This window comes from Delphinapterus leucas, chromosome 14 (assembly GCF_059928025.1).
Source record: "Delphinapterus leucas isolate spDelLeu-1000000601 "Yukka" chromosome 14, BTC_Dleu_Yukka2, whole genome shotgun sequence".
Taxonomy (NCBI): domain Eukaryota; kingdom Metazoa; phylum Chordata; class Mammalia; order Artiodactyla; family Monodontidae; genus Delphinapterus; species Delphinapterus leucas.
Genome location: NC_143142.1, coordinates 73,757,171 through 73,769,859, shown reverse-complemented (window position 1 = coordinate 73,769,859; position 12,689 = coordinate 73,757,171). Strand labels below are relative to the sequence as shown.

The 12,689-nt window shown below is 41.1% G+C and overlaps 1 protein-coding gene across 3 annotated transcripts in view; it reads left to right on the top strand.

The window, feature by feature from the left end:
- The window catches only part of ALPK2 (alpha kinase 2), a 159,792-nt gene that overhangs the window by 14,476 nt on the left and 132,627 nt on the right, over positions 1-12,689 (top strand). The window contains exon 1 of one of the 3 annotated variants that reach the window (XM_022584376.2): positions 10,693-12,560. The exons of 1 other annotated variant lie outside the window; for it this stretch is intronic. The gene's annotated coding sequence lies outside the window, so the exon portion shown is untranslated. Of the gene's footprint in view, positions 1-10,692; positions 12,561-12,689 lie in introns of those variants that run through there. One more of the 3 variants, XM_022584378.3, reaches the window with a different exon arrangement.

The following is a 12,689-nucleotide window of genomic DNA, read 5'->3' as shown; positions in this document are numbered from 1 at the left end:
GCATGTGTCAGAATTTCCTTCCTTTAGAAGGCTGCATCCATTGTATGGCTATAGAACATTTTGTTTATCTGCTCATCTGATGATGGACATTTGGGCTGTTTCCACCTTTTGGCTATCGTGAATAATGCTGCTATGAACATCGGTATATAAGGATCTCTTTGTGTTCCCATTTGTAATTCTTTTGGGTGTAATCTACCTAGGAGTGGAATCTTATGGTAATTTCACTTTCTGAGGAACTGAAGAAAGGAAAACTTTTGAAGTATTGTACTTTTTCTTCACTAACCACAAGTTGGCTCTACAGTCCCCAAATATGATGTAACAGAATGTCTCAGAATACACTGTTGCCATTTAGAGCCATGAGGTTTGAGGTCATGGGTACACTCCCACAGCCTGTGAAATGCTCTAGAAACTGGTTTGGTATTCCTGATACGGGTTGGGGGAAGCAATTCACTTTAGGGTATCTTGTCTGAACCAATGATATCTCTTTACAGAAGAGCTCCAGGTCTTTTTCCAAGAGCACCCTGCTTTTCAGGGCAACTCCCAAACTAACAGTGCATCCTTGGATTGATCCAGATTGGGGTCTTTATAGAACTGGATTGCTCCGGGCAAGACTCGAAAACCACCTACCTCTTCCTAAACTGTCAAATCACATTCATCACCAAGTCCTGCCAATTTTAATTTTTCCGTATCACTTGATCCTATTTTCTCTCCATCTCTACTGTCACCCTCCTGGTCCAGGTTACCCTCACATCGCTTGTGAACTCGTGCACTAGCATTTCTCACTGGTCTTCCCTCATGTACCCTTGTTCTCCACACTGTAGCCAGAATGATTTTTGAAATTCAGATCTGATAATGTCAACAACAGGAGTTTGGTGGAGGGAGACCAGACAAGATGATTATAAAGTTCATATGGAAAAATAAACAGGTGATAACTAGGAAGTTTTTGAAAAACAAAAATAATGATAAAAAGACCAGCTCTAGCAAATATCAAAATAGATTTAAAAAGCCATAAGTACTAAAATGGTTTTACATCATTGCATGGCTAGACAGATCAGTTGAACAGAATGTAGAGCCATAAAAAAGAGACCCCAAATAGATGAGAACTTAAATTATAATGAAGATGGCATTTCCAATCACTGGGGAGATTTGATTTTGAATAACTGGGTGTTGAGACAAATGGTAAAATTGTTTCCTTAATTCATGTATCACACCAAAACAAGTTCCAAATGTATCAGAGATTTAGGTAATATTTTTAAAAATTGAAACCACAAACATGGTACAATAAGGGAATTCAGGAAAACATCTTCCCGCCCAGTATTCACTGAAAAACTCCCACCATCCCCACGAACTTTAAGAATTCGGGGAATTCAAAGTGTCAAAACAAATGAGTGACATACCCAGAGGAGGGAGGTTGAGGAAGGCTGGGATGGGAGCTGCCGGGAGGAGGTGGAAGGACAGATGTCAGCAAAGCTACACGGGAGAGACGATAATAGAGTGTGTTTGAGGAAAAGTGAAGAGATGGGCCAATAGGGGAGGAGCAGAGTTCAGGGAAGCATTTCTACCTACGGGTCAAGATATTCTGGTCCTGGGAAGGAGCTCTCAGATGGTCCAGGTTCACACCAGTATAAAATATATTCTCCTTGAGAAGTCTCTGAAGTGCTGATGGCATGTGCCACCGACAGTCTGTGTCATTGATTAAGCTCTGATCCACACATGTTACCAGTCGACGGAGGTGAAGGTATGGCTGAAACTGACAAGAAAGTTGAGCCTGGGCAGGACGAGTGTTTGAAGACAAGCCTGGCACGCTCCCTACACAAGAGCAGGAATAATTCGGAAACAAGACCTACATTTCCCTCAGAATTTGCTTCTGGGTCGGTTTCATCACAGGACAAGAGAGGACTCAGGAACGTCAGGCTGAGAGGTTTTCGCTTTATTCTGCTAATGATGGGGAATCATAGGAGATTTGTAAGCAAGGGAGACATCTGGAGAACAGCAGGGTTCCTAGAAGAGTGGTCTAGTGGCTCTCTGCTGGCAGGCTCAGGTGGCGCTGTGGTGCTGGGAAGTGGTGGTGATGGTGGTCGACCCGGTAAGGGGTGGTGAGTAGGCAGTTGCTGTGGTCCCATCGCTAGGGGGTGCGGGGGGCTGGGGAGAAACGAATGGACTCCAGTGAACGCTCATAAAGTAAATGAACGTGGGGAAGTGCTTGTGTGACACACGCAGATGCTAACTGGTTGTTCTACTGTCACGTGCAGCCACGTCTGCAGGTTGGGATGGTATCTTCCTACCTGGAATGAGGTTCTCTTTTTGTCCTCAGGGAGACAGGTTTGGACAACTTATGAGAAAGAGGACTGTGAAATGTGAAGAGAAAGAAGGGCCATGTTCTCAAGGGTGTAGTCACGAGCCCTCTCATGGGGGCAGCAAAGACGGGAGTTTGCTGGGCTGGCAACACTGAGCCCAGAACTCAGCCACGGGAACCTTTTACACCAAGAGAGGGATCTAACTGCATGAAGCTTGGACACGACTCTGAAGTTCAAGAAAGGGAGAAAGGCAACTGGGGGTCAGCTGTGCTACAGAAAGCTGTGAGTTGGGGGGAACCTCCTTTGTGAAGTTTTGCTCCAGACAAGGAACGTACACTTTCCCTGCTGAATTTATCTGTTACGTAGAATTAACTGGTCTCTTAATTGACCGTGTAAATATAAAAGTAAATGGTAGGAACAGGAAACAATATTTTGCCCAAAACCCTGATTTAAGATCAGCTTTACTATGCTTTAAAAATGCATGTTATTAATGCGGAATTTTGGGCATCAGTGTCTGCAAGGCTACCTGACCAGTGGGTTACGCATGGTACAAGAGTTCAGGAGCTCTGTCCCCTGACTTTTGCAGAGCTCCTAAGGGCACACACAGTTTACATTTGCCTTTCACCTTTACATGTGCTGGAGGACGGGCTCTTGGGCTGTTTGGTTGCATAAGAGAGCAGCATGATGACACTGTCAAATGAGCAAGTATCACACGAGGTGGCTGGTGATCATTCTTGTCTTAGACTTCTGGCTCTCTGGATATGTGTCATGAGGAATATCATGTTCAGGAGCTTTTACTGCTGGGTATCTGCTTCTTGGGCTCATGGGAATTGAAATCCAAAGGAATCGTTCAAAGTCACAGGTTTACCAAATAGGTCCTATGGTTTTTGATGTCACTATGAAGGTCAGCTAAAAGGCATCCGAATTGGAAAGGAGAATATAAAATTATCTCTGTCTGCAGATGACACGGTGTAGGAAACCCTAAAGATTCCACAAAACAACTGGTAGAATAAATGAATTCAGTGAATTGCAGCATACAAAATCAACATACAAAGATCAGTTGAGTTTCTATACACCAAACAATGAACTATCTGAAAAGGAAATTAAGAAACAATCCCATTTACAATAGCACTAAAGAGAATAAAATACTTAGGAATAAATTTAACCAAGGGGATGAAAGATTTGTACTATGAGAACTATAAAACACTGATAAAAGAAATTAAAGGAGATACAAATAAATGGAAAGATATCCTGTATCCATGGATTAGAAGAATTAATATTGTTGAGATGTCCATACTTACCTAAAGCAATCTACAATTTCAATGCAATCTCTATAAAAATCCCAAAGACTTCTTTACACAAACAGAAGAAAATAATCCTAAGATTCATATGGAACCACAGAAGACCTGAATGGCCACAGTGATCTTGAGAAAGAACCAAAAAGCTGGAGGCATTATACTTCCTGATTTCAAACTATATTATAAAGCAATAGTAATCAAAATAGTATCATACTGGCATAAAAACAGAGACCAATAGAACAGAATAGAGAGCCCAGAAATAAACCCATGCATATAGTGTGAACTAATTTTTGACAAGTAGGTGCCAAGAACACACAATGAGGAAAGGATATTCTTTTCAATAAGTAGTGTCTGGAAACTGGATAACCACATGCAAAAGAATGAAACTGTACACTTATCTTTCACCATACACAAAAAGTAACTCAAAATGGACTAAAGATTTGAATGTAACATCTAAAACCATAAAACTCCTAGAAGAAAACATGGGGGAAAAACTTCTTGACATTGATCTTGACAATGATTTCTTGAATATGACACCAAAATCACAGGCAACAAAAGCAGAAATACACAAGTGAGATTATGTCAAACTAAAAAGCTTTTGCATAGCAAAGGAAACAATCAACAGGGTGAAAAGGCAACCTGCAGGATGGGAGAAAATATTTGCAAACCGTATACAAATTATACCTCAAATAACCTGGAAAGTACATAAAGTACAAATTAAAAAAAATTTTAAAGGATAGGCGAGGGATCCATTAACTGTTTTTATTATACATTTTGAAAAGCTTTACTGAAGTATAATTTACATAAAATAAAATGCTCCAAATGTTAGTGTATGATTCAACAATGTTGAATATATTTATAGTTGTGCAGTCATTACCACAATCCAGTTTTAGAGCATTTCATCATCCCCAAAAGTTCCATCATGTCCCAGTCTGTGGTGTGTAATGATGTCTTTTGAAGCAGAAGAGTTTTTAATTTTGATAAAACTCAATTTCCTAATTTTTATGGATCATGATTTTGGTGTCATATAGAAGAACTCTTTGCATAACTCAAAGTCACAATTTTCTCCTATGTGTTTCTCTAGAAGTTTATCATTGTAGCACTTACATTTAGTTCTGTGATCCATTTTGAGTTAATTTTTGTGTATGGTATGAGGTAAGTTTCAAAGTTTGGATTTTTTGCATATGGATATCCAATTGTCCCAGCATCATTTATTGAAAAGACAATCCTGTACTTCCCTGGTGGCTCAGTGGTTAAGAATCTGCTGGCCAATGCAGGGGACACGGGTTCAAGCCCTGGTCTGGGAAGATCCCACATGCCACACAGCAACTAAGCCCACGTGCCACAACTACTGAGACTGCACCCTAGAGCCCGAGAGCCACAACTACTGAGCCCACGCACCTAGAGCCAGGGCTCCGCAACAAGAGAAGCCACAACAATGAGAAGCCGGCTCAACGCAATGAAGAGTATCCCTCACTCGCCAAAACTAGAGAAAGCCCGCGCACAGCAACAAAGACCCAACGCGGCCAAAAATAAAAATAAGTAAATAAATAAATTAATTTTTAAAAAAAGGGACTTCCTGGTGGTGCAGTGGTTAAGAATCCGCCTGCCAATGCAGGGGACACGGGTTCGAGCCCTGGTCTGGGAAGATCCCACATGCCACACAGCAACTAAGCCTGTGCGCCACAACTACTGAGCCTGCGCTCGAGAGCCCACAAGCCACAACTACTGAGCCCGCGTGCCTAGAGCCCCTGCTCCGCAACAAGAGAAGCCACCACAATGGGAAGCCCGCTCACCGCAACAAAGAGTGGCCCCCGCTCGCTGCAACTAGAGAAAGCCTGCGCATGCAACAAAGACCCGATGCAGCCAAAAAATTAAAAATTAAATAAATAAAAAAAGAAGACAATCCTTTCTTTTGTTGAATTACCTTGGTACCTTTGTCAAAAATCAATTGACATAAATGTGATTTTTATTATTTCTGGGCTTATTTCTGGACTCTCGATTCTGATACATATATAGCAGCTGTCCATCTATATAATAGTGCGTCACTCTTGCACTGTCTTGATTACGGTGGCTTTTTAACACGTTTTACAATCAGGTAGTATAAGTCCTCCAACTTTGCTGTTCTTTTTCAAAAGTGTTTTAGCTATTCTAATTCCATTGCACTTCCATATAAAGTTTAGGATCAGCTTATCAATTTCTACAAAAGTACCACTGGAATTTTGATAGGCATTGTGTTGAATATATAGATCAATTTGGGGAGAATTGCAATCTTGACAATACTGAGTCTTCCATTCCATAAATATAAAATATCTATTTATTTAATCTTCTTTAATTTCTCTTTTCAATGTTTTATAATTTTCATTATATGTCTTTTAAGTTTATTTCTAAGTATTTTATTCTTATTGACACTATTGTGAATATAATTATTAATTCCATTTTTGAATTGTGTCGTTTGGGCTCTTCTGTACTATCTTACTGAAAAACTCAAACGAACTTTTTGGCCAACCCAATATATATCGTGGTAGCTCTGAGTTCCAGTTATCTCCCCCGATCCCCAAGGCTGTTGTTGTTATTGCTGTTCGGTTTATTTTTTAGTTTAGTAATTTACCTGAGATAAAACTGTGAAATCTGTCATGCCCAGAGTATGTGGGCACACATATTTCTGCTCAGTTTTCTTAAAAAAATTTTTTTAAGCTTTGTTTCCTGGGAGTCACTCCTGTGTTTGCATGGCCTAGTGGGCAGCCAGTGAATGACTGGACAGAGGTTGTGTTTCAAATACCTTGAGCCAGTAAAACTTCCATCCTCTGCTAGTGTATCTGTGGGTAGGGGAATGCATTCAAGTTTCAGCCATGTTTGAGTCTGCCCTAATGTTTAGTTTCTGCTGGACCCTTTCATGTCTCCTCTGTGTATGCTAGGAATGTGTGGATGGAGAGCTGGGTCCCTCCTGGTCTCCACTGCACATGAACGCAGCCCCAGCCAGACAGATGCCTACCCCAACCTCAACCCCATCCTCATGCTGCTAGAGCTGTTGGCCTTCTCCACTCATCTGCTGCCAAGAGTTACTTCCATTGATAACACTGCTGGGCACAGGTGTTGTCCACTGCTCCAGATACAGTGAGCCCCCTTCAACCGTGGCAAGAAACATGGCAGTGCTCACAGCCTGCCCTGGCAGGACCTCTGTGACACTGGAGCTGGGTGGGGGAGTGAGAGCAGCTCTAGCCAAGAATGTCATAGAGACTCACTGTTAGTAGCCAAAGTTGAGATGTTTCTCAACCATAAATGATTCTCCTATTGTTGTATGCCTTTGGTTGATTTCCAGAGCATTAAAATGGTTGTCTATATTGTCTATCTTTTTTTTTTTTTTTTTTTTGTGGTACGCGGGCCTCTCACTGTTGTGGCCTCTCCTGTTGCAGAGCACAGGCTCTGGACGCGCAGGCCCAGCGGCCATGGCTCACGGGCCCAGCCGCTCCGCGGCATGTGGGATCTTCCCAGACCGGGGCACGAACCCATGTCCCCTGCATCGGCAGGCGGACTCTCAACCACTGCGCCACCAGGGAAGCCCTATATTGTCTATCTTTATATTTGCTTTTTGGGGAGAAGATTTTCTAGCCTCCTCATTCAGTCATGGCTGAAAGTCCTAACTCCCATTTCATTCTGTTTTTAATGGGGGGAAAAAATCTAGTTTTCAAACCAAAATCCTAACTATTATACCTATACGTATATCACTCTCTTAGTTGTAAAGGGTGGAAGCCCCTAAAGCAGCAAGGAAACTGAGAATCCTAGATGTCTGGGAGTCTAAGGGAAAAGGCACAAGCTGATCCCGTACATTAGCACAGACCAAATAACATGACAAAGAGGGAGAAGGGCTCAATGTGAACTCTAATCTCTACTCTGCCTTGGGGCAGTATGGGATAGTGGATAAGTACAAGTAGGGATGGGGCTTAATAAGCGAAGGAAGAAACCACAAGAAAGAGATAGCTTTTTAAAATTTGTGGTCCAAAAAACCCCATAAAATTTGTCACGTTCATCATTTTTAAGTGCGCAATGTAGTAATGGTAAGTGTATTCACACTGTTGTCAAACAGGTCTCCAGAATGTTTTCATCTTGCAAAACTGAAACTCTGTACCCTTTAAAAAACAAATCCCTTTTCCTTCTTCCTGTGTAGTTTTTATTAAATAAAAATTCATAGCTTCTATATATCAAAACTTCACAAATTCATAACTTCTATGTATCAAAGCCACAAATTGGAAGATAGAGCCTATTTGCAGGAAATTATATATGGAGGGCTTTTATATGTGCAAAAGGAAAATACTCAAATAGCAAAGTTGACCCCCGAAATTGAAAAGACAATTCATGAAAGAAGAAGGTCCAAAGAACTTATAAAACACTATTTAACTTCATTAGCAATCAAAGAAATTGTGCTTCTAAGATGGCAAAAACATTGTCAGTGATAGTGTTCAGTGCCAAGAGTAATTACTCTCTCAGTAAGATGGGCGGGCTTACAACTACTGGTGGAAACATAGCACAATACAACTGATAGAGTTTTGTTTGGCAGTGTATTTCAAAACCTTAAAATATTTGTAACTTCTGACTCACCAATACCACTTTTAACATCCTATCCTTAGACAAGAGTGATGTGCCCAAAGATTTATTTACAAGAATGTGTATCACATCATTGTTTATAAAAGCAAAAATATATAAGCAATCTAAATATCTAGCAGTAGAACACTGGCTACATAAAGTATAACACATTCATCTAACAGATTAGTATGTAGGCTTTCCTAAAGAATTCGTAATGAGAGGCCCGTGTTAAGTAAAAAACAAACAGACAAACAAACAAAAAACCAGAAAAGAAAACTGTATGTGTAAGCATGCACTAACGGAAAATAGAAGAGTAGAAGGAATACACAAAAATGGTGGTTATCTTTGGGTAGCGGGAGATTTGAAATTTTTGAAATCAAAATATTAAAAATTTTTAGTGATGGGGATGTAATTTTCAGTAATTAGTAGGTATTGCTCTTATAATCAGAAGGAAAGCCTTAAAAATGAAACTTTTATAAAATACTATACATACTATACACAAATATATTGTTTTTAAATTACAAATTTATTTTCACTAATGTCTCACTGAAATTGAATGCTTTTCTTTTAATTTATTTATTACTTTATATTTTTTATTTTTGGCTGCATTGGGTCTTCGTTGCTGCTCGGGGGCTTTCTCTAGTTGCGGTGAGCAGGGGCTACTCTTCGTTGCGGTGCGCGGGCTTGTCATTGCAGTGGCTTCTCTTGTTGTGGAGCACGGGCTCTAGGCATGCGGGCTTCAGTAGTTGTGGCGTACAGGCTCAGTAGTTGTGGCTTGCGGGCTCCAGAGCACAGGCTCAGTAGTTATGGCACATGGGCTTAGTTGCTCCGCAGCATGTGGGATCTTCCCGGACCAGGGCTCGAACCCGTGTACCCTGCATTGGCAGGCGGATTCTTAACCACTGCACCACCAGGGAAGTCCCACAAATATTTTTAAAAATTTAAATTTCCATACACCATTCAAGTAATTAATTTGACTTAGTATTTGTGAAATTGGACCTCGGGCTCAACCTACAAATTTGTAAAAATTGGAATTTTCTCCTGTTCTGACAGTTGTAGTGCTTTCTTGGTGGCTGTTTTAAAATGAGACTGAAGCACGGGAATAACTGTGCTGGAACTTTATCATGGAAGTTCGGTTTTTTTTTCAGATATTTAGACTGTCATATGCAGTTAAATTGAATTTTAACCTGGCTTCGATACTTGGGGTTTTAGGTAGCTGAAATAGGTACTTTAGGAACACGATGGATTAAATACAGTACTTCTGTAAGGTGTTCTGTGAACCTAACTACCATTTATGATTTTGACACCCTGGGGAAAAATGAATTCCAAATTCCAAACAACATTCGTATGTTTGGAAAAGTTCCTCTTGAATAAATGAATTCTGAAAAATTGCATTTTTAATTTTTATTTTGCAAGTAGTTTAAAACTTCATATTCTCATGAAGAATTTTATAGAAATCTGTTCCCTGGGATGAAAAACGCTAAGAGAACAGAATCTTATTTACAGTACTAATTCTTTTGCCATTGTACCTGAGGGAAAGGAGTACCTGTGGAGTCGACCCACCTGAGTGACTAGCAGCCGTTTAATATACAGGGAACTGAATGAAGGCTGCAAAGGCCGATTTGGGTCATGGCCACTGAGCAAGGAACCACACATACTGCAGAAGCTCTGAGAAACTTGGACCCTGGATGGGGATGAACTGTTGCTCTCCGGGGTGGGGGACCCTCCCCAGACAGTGACCGCTCCCCGCAGCTGGACTGACCTGCCCAGTTCCAGCTTGGCCAAGGACCCTGGCAGAAAATCTGATCTGACCTGACATGTGGTTGGTACCAAACCTCAGCTAAGAACGCGCTCTGCTGGGAAGGGCATTCAACACTCGTACCATTAGACGCGATCATTCGAAGACCTTCTGTGCCAGGAGCAATAAAGTGAGTGATAAACCCCTCACGTACCAATCTCAGTTCAAGATATGGGAGCGAAGAGCAGTTTAAGAACCTAATGGATTTGCTTGAAATATTCAGATGAGTTGGAAACTGACTAGATCCCAGTCCCTGGCAAGCCCAGAGTGGCTGGTGAATTGCACGGCACCCATTCTCATTCCAGACGCCAAGGAACTAACACAGCCCCAGAGGCCTTTCAGGGAAGCAATTAACTAAAAAATACATTTCCAGCTCTGATAAAAAAATACATTTCCAGCTCTGCTCCTTAGATGGAAAATCTCCTCTCAAATGAAACTTGTTTCCTTCTCCTGTAGCTTCAGAAAAAGAGATTACCTAAATATATTTTCTCTGTTCCACATTACTTCACTTGGAATGATGCCAAATATTTTTAGGTCTTTATTTTTAATCACAAACTCACATACTTTTTGATGCTATTAGAGGGACACATATAAATATATGACCTTCTTTTTCTCTTCAACATCCCTCCTTCTATTCCTTCCTTCGAATAATCATAAAAAATTCAGAACCTGGCCTGAGTTTAATCCCAAGGTCTCTGTTTCTGATTTCCTTCCATTCCTGCCTCCCCAAATGTAAGAGTTAAAACAAAAATTATACGGCTGCAGGCTGTGAGATGACTAATCCATTATACATATAAATATATATATATTTATATAGGACTTGAGGGAGTTCATCTTTCAAATTGTTTGTGAAGAACAAAATTAAGTTTCATAATGAGTGTCAACTTTTCCATTTAAGAACTCCCAGGCAACTCTTCTTTCACGATCACATCACATTTACCTACTGTGTTGGGACACTGGTTCCCTTCTGGCTTTATCCTGTCCTGCTGTGTGTGATAACATTTGTTTATTTTTTATCATCACAACCTTCTTCTCTCTTCAATCTCACCTTAAAGCTATCTCCTCTTATCTGGAAAGGACCTTCTTCTGTGAAGAGGATTGGGCTTTAAATAAATCCAATGGATATCTACAATCACAAAAGTTTGGTAATTTCTGCATTCTGCTGCAGTTCATAGAAACGTGTTCCAAAAGAGACCGTCATTATTTTAAAGTCTCTCAGCTTCCAGTATCTTTCTTCTCAAATGAAGGTAAAACTGAAATAAATAGAACACATCCACAGTGCTCTTGATACCTAATAATTCTAGATGATGATTTTTTGTCTTGCGAGAAGTTTAATTCCATCAAGGTATAGTGATGCATGCCCTGTTCTGTGTTAAAACAATTTGCTTTTGAGGATTATAGTGCCCAGTAGGGAGTGAATATTTACAGTTATGCCCCTTTCAAAGTCACCCCACTCGAAGCTGCTAATTTTAGCTGTGAGCCTCATAAGAGGTTTCCTTCTCAGCTGTCAGTTTCCAGGTATGGTACATTAAAATACTTTTGCAAAGAGGCAAAGTGGTTACAGAATGATACTCCTGGATTTTCTACATTCTTTCTTGGAATTGGACAAAATTCAAGAAAAGAAATGTCCACGTCACAAAACCTATTTTGCCAACACGAACGATTTGAAAAAAAAGGGCTCATGGTATTTCGCCTCTAGATTTCTTCGGGTCTTCCTCCCTTTTCTTCTTACTACTGCAGTCAAAATAGGAAGAGAGAGAATGTGTGTGAGTGTGTGTGTGTGTGTGTGTGTGTCTGAGAGAGACAGAAAGGGGTGTGCGGCGGGGAGAGGGGGGACCACTGTGGGAGGAGGGTGGATCCTGCCTTGCTGTGGCTTCTGCTTTTCTCAGAGAACTTCAGAGAACGACTGTAATACCAGCTCTAAATGAACAACATATGACTCTTATTTTCACCACCCCTCCCCCTCAACCCCCCTTCAGGTTTCCTATGTGTATTTCAAGTGCCTGATAGCCTTGGTAGGAGAACTCTGGTGTTACTCTGACCTTAATCACTTTATAAGGCAGGGAGATTTTGCTTTTCTAAGAGGCAAGCACCTGAACCTGAGGTCCTGCATGGGCCCTGCCAAACGCTGCTGTCTCCAGGCCACCAGTGACAGCTCATCTGGGTTTCATCCGCTCTCCCGGGGCTGCATTTCATCAGGCCGCTTTGCCAGGGCCTCCCCAGCAGCGTCAACAAGTGTCGCACCTACTGCAGAAACAGCCCTCGAGTTTCATCACAGTGATGCTAAAAAATATTCTCCAGCTTCAGCAATGATCTAGTTCATTCAAGGGCAGGGAAAAAAAATGCTCTGCTTCCAGAACTTCCCTGGGCACGGAATTTTCCCTCTTAGGAAGATAGGAGCTTTTCTGGAAACAGACCCAACTGCGCTTTGAAAAACTTTGGAAAAGACCCTGAACCCTGTAACTCCTCTGAATCCCCAATCCCAGGAACAGGGACACCCAATCAATGCCTCACACACAGCCTGGGGAGCCCACAGCTGAGCCGGCCCTCTTATCGCGTCTCTTGGACAAAAAGTATTGAAAAGTAAGTATCTAGATTTTGGGTTTTACCTGAGGAATGGCTGTGCTTTAAATATGTAGCTGTTTACATTTTCTACAACAGGGAACAAAGCAGACTGTTTCCTTATGAACTAGAACGAGATGAAACAAGTGG